Source organism: Lampetra planeri, chromosome 39 (assembly GCF_965212315.1).
Source record: "Lampetra planeri chromosome 39, kcLamPlan1.2.h2, whole genome shotgun sequence".
Classification (NCBI taxonomy): Eukaryota; Metazoa; Chordata; class Hyperoartia; order Petromyzontiformes; family Petromyzontidae; genus Lampetra; species Lampetra planeri.
Genome location: NC_136145.1, coordinates 1,200,694 through 1,206,955, shown reverse-complemented (window position 1 = coordinate 1,206,955; position 6,262 = coordinate 1,200,694).

The following is a 6,262-nucleotide window of genomic DNA, read 5'->3' as shown; positions in this document are numbered from 1 at the left end:
CCCTTGAATATGACGTCACAAAGCTCTGCCCCCCCCCCCCCAAAAAAAAAAACATGTTTCCATTTTGAAAATAAAACATGCTTCAAATCGCGTTAAACTATTGTCATTGTAGTGCGTATTTAATGCTGCACTCTGATGTCGTAGGAGAAAACATTTATTAAAAAGTATATTTAATTAAGTAGAACGTGTTGTCTATATTTACTTAAAGTTGTGCATTTTGATGTGACGTCACATTTCTCAAACTCCCCCCCCCTCGTCACACATCGTCACAAATGTCTGACCCCCACCCCCCCCCCCCCTAGGTGAGTGACGTCATTTATGGACGGCGCCAAGGTCACCCGTACACTCGCACAAGAGACCCCGAGGTTTGCACACTATTTTTATTGTTGTTGTATTTTACCAGGTAAGGCCCAGCTGAGCCTCGGTGGTTCTTCTTCAGAAACGAGCTGGCCACAAACGATTGACCAACGAAGTGGACGATTTCCATGAGCCACACGCAGTAAATGCATGTTTCTTAATGTGGATGGGAAACCCCGGGGGACCCGGAGAAAAAATCATGCACGCAAACTCCAAAATATGCAGGCGTCAGGGTCGGGATGGAGCCCACCACGACCCCGGTGTACCAGGCGAGGGAATTAGCATCTCGCCACGCAGAACCGTCGACCTGTGTAGACGGAGTTGGTTCTCAAGTTTGGTTGAGTTGATGGCCTCAGCCCTGTCAGCAATCAATGATATAGCGAGCCATAGATGTAGATACAGAACCGTAGACTTGCATAGAGACCCAGATAATTGCAGAGACCCATATGCTCACAGGGTCTGAGTTGTGATTAAACCCATTTGTTAAGTGTGGTGAGTTTATGGTATCAGTCCGATCACCGATGACTGGCATAAACCTTTATTTTATTTATATTATTTATTTTCTTATTTTTATTATTACTCTTTTATTATGTATTTATTTCCCTACGTGACTTTACCGAAAAAACCTAAGAGTATGGCATAAACCTGTCAATTTTCTAGGATTATTATCCTTGACACTCACGCGTTGAGCGTCTCGTGGCCGTGCAATGGATTTTCATGTTGTTGTTGTTTTTGTTGTTGTTTACCTTTCGTACACAACTCAGCCCTATGTATTGCCATGTCTCACCGGTGGATGCTGCCGATGGCTCATGCCTCATGTAAGGGTCAGCTCCAAAAGTGCTGTCTTTACTCACAGCCTTGCTCTAAGGCAACAGCAGGAAACTCATCACAACTATCCAAGGTGATTTTAAATTATCATTGACATATCAATGTTTGTGTGCCTCCCTTTATTTGGGGTTTCTCTAAAATGTATTGGGTTTCATCAGGATACGAAGCCTTTGGGGTTGACATGTATGCAAGACCCATGGATGTGCGCATTGTTACAGGACAGCTGCACGGAGTAGAGGCTTTCAGTAATGGCCCTGCTTAGGATGTGTTATCAATGATCTCCCTATCATCCACCAACCCCACTTGCAATGTGTTGGATTACAGGTGTGTGCCACCAATTGTGGATAAACACGTGGTGGTTGGGATTAAAACAATTTGGAGATGTGACGAGGGCAGTGGGTGGGTGGGATTGTGATGGGTAGTGGGCGGGCTAGAAGAGGTAGTGGGTGGGATTGTGATGGGTAGTGGGTGTGGCTAGGAGACGTGGTGGGTGGGGCTAGGAGACGTGGTGGGTGGGGCTAGGAGACGTGGTGGGTGGGGCTAGGAGACGTGGTGGGTGGGACGAGGACACGTGGTGGGTGGGAGTAGGTCACGTGGTGGGTGGGAACAGGACACGTGGTGGGTGGGACTTTGGAAAAGGAATGGGAAACAGAATAAATCGAGAAAACAAATTAAAATTGCAGCTGGGTTCCGCGTGAACAGCATTCGTAGCCACCTAGAGGAGTGGGAGTTGGGTTGCCACCTTATCCTGGATTTCCCCAGGATCGTCCTCTCTTTGGGGCAACTGTCCTGAGAAATCTGTACGTCTTTTGCCAGTTTCGTCATGATTAAAAAAAAAAACACAACACTCGCGACAACAATGCATGTGCGTGAAGTTTTGCTCATTTCCCTTCTTGTGGGATACTATTCCCACGATATGTGCTGGGGTTTTGCACCTCAGGAGTAGTTAACCCTAGGTGGCAGGCAGCTTTAAGGGTCCATAAGGGACATTTTTTTTAAAATCCTTTATATTAAGTTCGCTTGCTTGCTTGCGTGCTTGCTTGCTTGCGTGCTTGCTTGCTTGCTTACGACCGTGCAAATCTTTCGGTCGTTTTTTAACCCACTTCCCGTGATCCAATCGAGCTGACATTTTCCACACAGACTCGTTGTGCGAGACAATTAATGCTCGTGAAACATTTTTTCAAAAATTTTACACTTTTTAGGCAAAAAATAATAATTTAACATTTATTCAAATACAACTCATTCATGGCTTTGGCTGAATGTCACAGTGTAGGAGCCCAGAGCGTAACCCCTCCACAGGCCGTGGCGGAGTAGCGCAGTTGGTAGCGCCCTTGCTTCCTATGCCAAAGGTCGCGGGATCGATCCCCGCGTCCTCCACAGGCGAATATATTTTTAAATCCTTTATATTAAGTTCACTTGCTTGCTTAGGACCGTGCAAATCTGTCGCTCGTTTTTAACCCACTTCCCGTGATCCAATCGAGCTGACATTTTCCACACAGACTCGTTGTGCGAGACAATTAATGTTCGTGAAAAAATTTTTCCAAAATTTTACACTGTTTAGGGAAAACAAATTAAATATTTAATTACCAATTGCTTAATACTGGCAGACAATCATCTGACCCATAGGTGGCAGCCATCTCAAGCCAGAGGACGAGAAGACTCTAGCCGCCCCGCATATAAAGGATTTATAGTGAAAAACTTTGTTTTTACGGGTTTACTTGTAGGGCATTTTGTTGTCTTCAAAGGGCGATTGCAGGTACCATCCAGTGGCTTTTATCCCCCAGTGTTGTGTTCGTGGCGCACACGTTCAATGCATAATGGACCGTCCATAAATGACGTCACGCACCTAGGGGGCGGGGGTTAGACATTTGTGACGATGTGTGACGAGGCGGGGGCGGGGGGTTGAGAAATATGACGTCCCATCAAAATTCGCAACTTTAAATAAATATAGACAACACGTTCTTCTTAATTAAATAGACTTTTTAATACATGTCTTCTCCTACAACATCAGAGTGCAGCGCCACATTAAATTGGCACTTCAATGACAATAGTTTAAAGCGATTTGAAGCATGTTTCATTTTGGGGGGGTGGGGGTAGAGCTTTGTGACGTCATATTTGAGGGGGGGTCTGACTTTTTGTGACGCCGTGTGACGGGGGGGTCAAACATCGTCCAAAATCGCGTGACGTCATTTATGGACGGCCCCTAACTGGTGCAGTCTTGTGTCATCTGCTCCTCGTCAGCCGCCTACCTTCAGGCTGTCCCTCCTGCCTCCGCCACACCCATGGTTTAGACGTGTAGGTGACTGTGACCGAACGATGTCAATTCTAATGACGTAGAAGGGTTATACATTTAACGTTAAGCACATATACTGTACAGTCAAGTGTACGCTTGTAAAGTATCTACAAACATTTGAAAAGTAAATATTCAGAATTTGTGACCGCAAGATTTAGAGCCCAGAGGTTGATTGCTCTCACTCACAGGACAGAGTTAACCCAAGGTGCAGCATTTCTTAAGTCTAGCCCTCAACATTTAGAAAATAATAATCCTCTCCATCAGCAAGACAAGTAACGCGCCTCCTGTGCATCGTGACGCTCAAGCCAACAGCGAACGAGTGAAGCCTGCTAAGTATGTATAACGTTAAACTTCTTTCGCACCGTACGTAGCCAACCCGCTAATCAGCGGTGCGGGGGAGGGGAAGGACAACAAACCGAATAGGGAAAAAAAATCAGTTCTAAAGAAATTAGTTTTTCAAATCGAGATTTAATGGTGCGTAGTTCCAGTTGCTTCCTAATAAAAAAAAACATCTCTACAGCACAATGGGCGTGTTCGTGTTGGAGCTGGTCATACACTCGGATCTGGAGAGGGAATCAAAAAACCCATCGAGCACCATGCATCTCCCTTTTAACCACATTTTTGGCAGCTCAGACGTGAGGGGGGGGGGGTTTGGACTTGAAGACTTGGTCGGGACAGGGAATGCAAAACAACATCGGATTTTGCTGCGCGTTCCTCTACTGCCCACAATGCCATTAGCACCTAGATTTTCGTTGTCGTCGTCACACATGCGGGGATACCGCTTCAAGCACTCTCAGGGCTCAATGCTGATTGGCTTCTGGGGTCTGACGGTGATCGGGAGCAGAGGCATTTGGATGCACAAGACGCGTTGTGAACATTGTCTACGGTGTTGCCTGTGTGTCATCACGTGAACTCAAACTCTGGTGCTGATCCAGTGTGGGGGGAATTCACATCCCGCTCACAGGGACACTCTCCTCCGTTGGGGAACCTCTGTTGATTTTAATCCACACAAAGCGGTCCTCATTTTATCGCCCGTAGGGGGATGATGAGTAGTAGATATTCGAAAGAGAGAGAAAAAACAATTGTATCATAAACCTGCTGTGTGTAATAAGCAGCCATTCTGAGCACAAACTCCCAATTGGCTGTATGAGTCAAGGCCAAGTTGCGTGGCGATCGAAGGTGCAGGCGGTGCGACTGCACCGAGGCCCCCGGCCTACAACGAGGAGAGTGGAAGTGAACATTGACACATTTGTATTCATGACACCAAGGCCCATGCCAAGCACACTTACACCCCTGAAAGAGCCTCGCATGCATGACGAAGCATATAATGTGCACGTCCAGATCTATGCTTTTTTTCATCTCTGTTTGCTTATTTTTGCGCTTATAACAACTTAAATTCAACGTAGTGGATAAACAAGACTTGCTGAACGTTTCCAGATGGTGCCGAAGTGCTTGCAAGGGGGGGGGGTTGGAGTCCTTCTTGCAGGCACATACGACGAGAGAACATTTTGTATAGATAGTTCTATCAGCACGGAGGTGGAGGCAGGGGCGGCCCGAGACGAGCTGCATGCCCGCAACTGGCGACCCTCAGCGAACCACGAAAACGGCACCCCCCACTCCCAAACCCCAAAGGGGAGATTTCGGCTGAGGTTTTTTTTTGTAAACTGGGAAACATGTTGCCCATGTTTCTCGTTTAATGTTCTTTAAGCGTTTTCTTTTCAACAGAGGTATAATTATTCGGTCCGTCCGTCCGTCTGTCCAACCAATACATTCTCAGAACTGTGGAGAAATTAATTATAATTCATATTCCCTCTGTACACGCACAGGAATTGAAATTATGACATCTTCGTTATTTAATTTGTATATTTTTTTGTAATCTGTATTTGTTTTCTTTCGAATTTGGTGCCCCACTTAACTTGGCGCCCTAGGCACCTCATTCGTCTATATGGACGGGCCGCCCCCTGGCTGCAGGTAAACCCTCTATGCATACATTTCCATTTTCCACGGAAGAATTCCCTTACACACTTGGCGAGACAAGGGAAAGGTGCCGCCATGAAGACAAACAGCCACTTCGTTTTGTTTGTGGGATTGCACGAGTAGATAATGAACTTGATTTTGAGAAATATTCCATTCAAATCATAATCTGCTGCCTCCCCATCAGGCATTGCATCGAAAGTGAAAATAATAGTTTCAGACTGACTTTCATGACGTAACTCTTTATTCAGAAACGACCTGGCCACAAATGATAGCCCAACCAAGTGGCGTATCACGTGGAAATTTATAGCAGCCAAATACTCTAAATGCATGTTGATTCTAAATGTGGAAGGAAGGACCTGGATACAAATCCACGCGACTACAGGGAGAGAGACACGCAAACTCTAAATATACAGGCGTAGGCGTACGGACCGAACCCACGACCTTCTGCCTACCAGGCAAAGTAGTTAAGATCTCACCAGCGCGGCGCCTACATATGTATGAATGGTGAACTTCTTTCGCACTGTACGCAGCCAACCGTGCTAATTGGAGGTACGGGGGAAGGACAACACACACACAAAATCAGTTCTAAAGAAATTCGTTATCGAATATACTGTAATGGTTAACGAGTAAAGATACAGTTCTGCAATTGTCTGCTCATGCTTCTGCTGGTGGAAGGGTCTCCACTAGAGGGGATCCTGGGGGGTGGCTGGTCGAGACATCTTGGAAGTGGTGGGAGACCTCACGCTTTAACCCCACCACACACGACCTGCTTGCTGATCGACCCGATGCGAAACCATTATTTCTGAA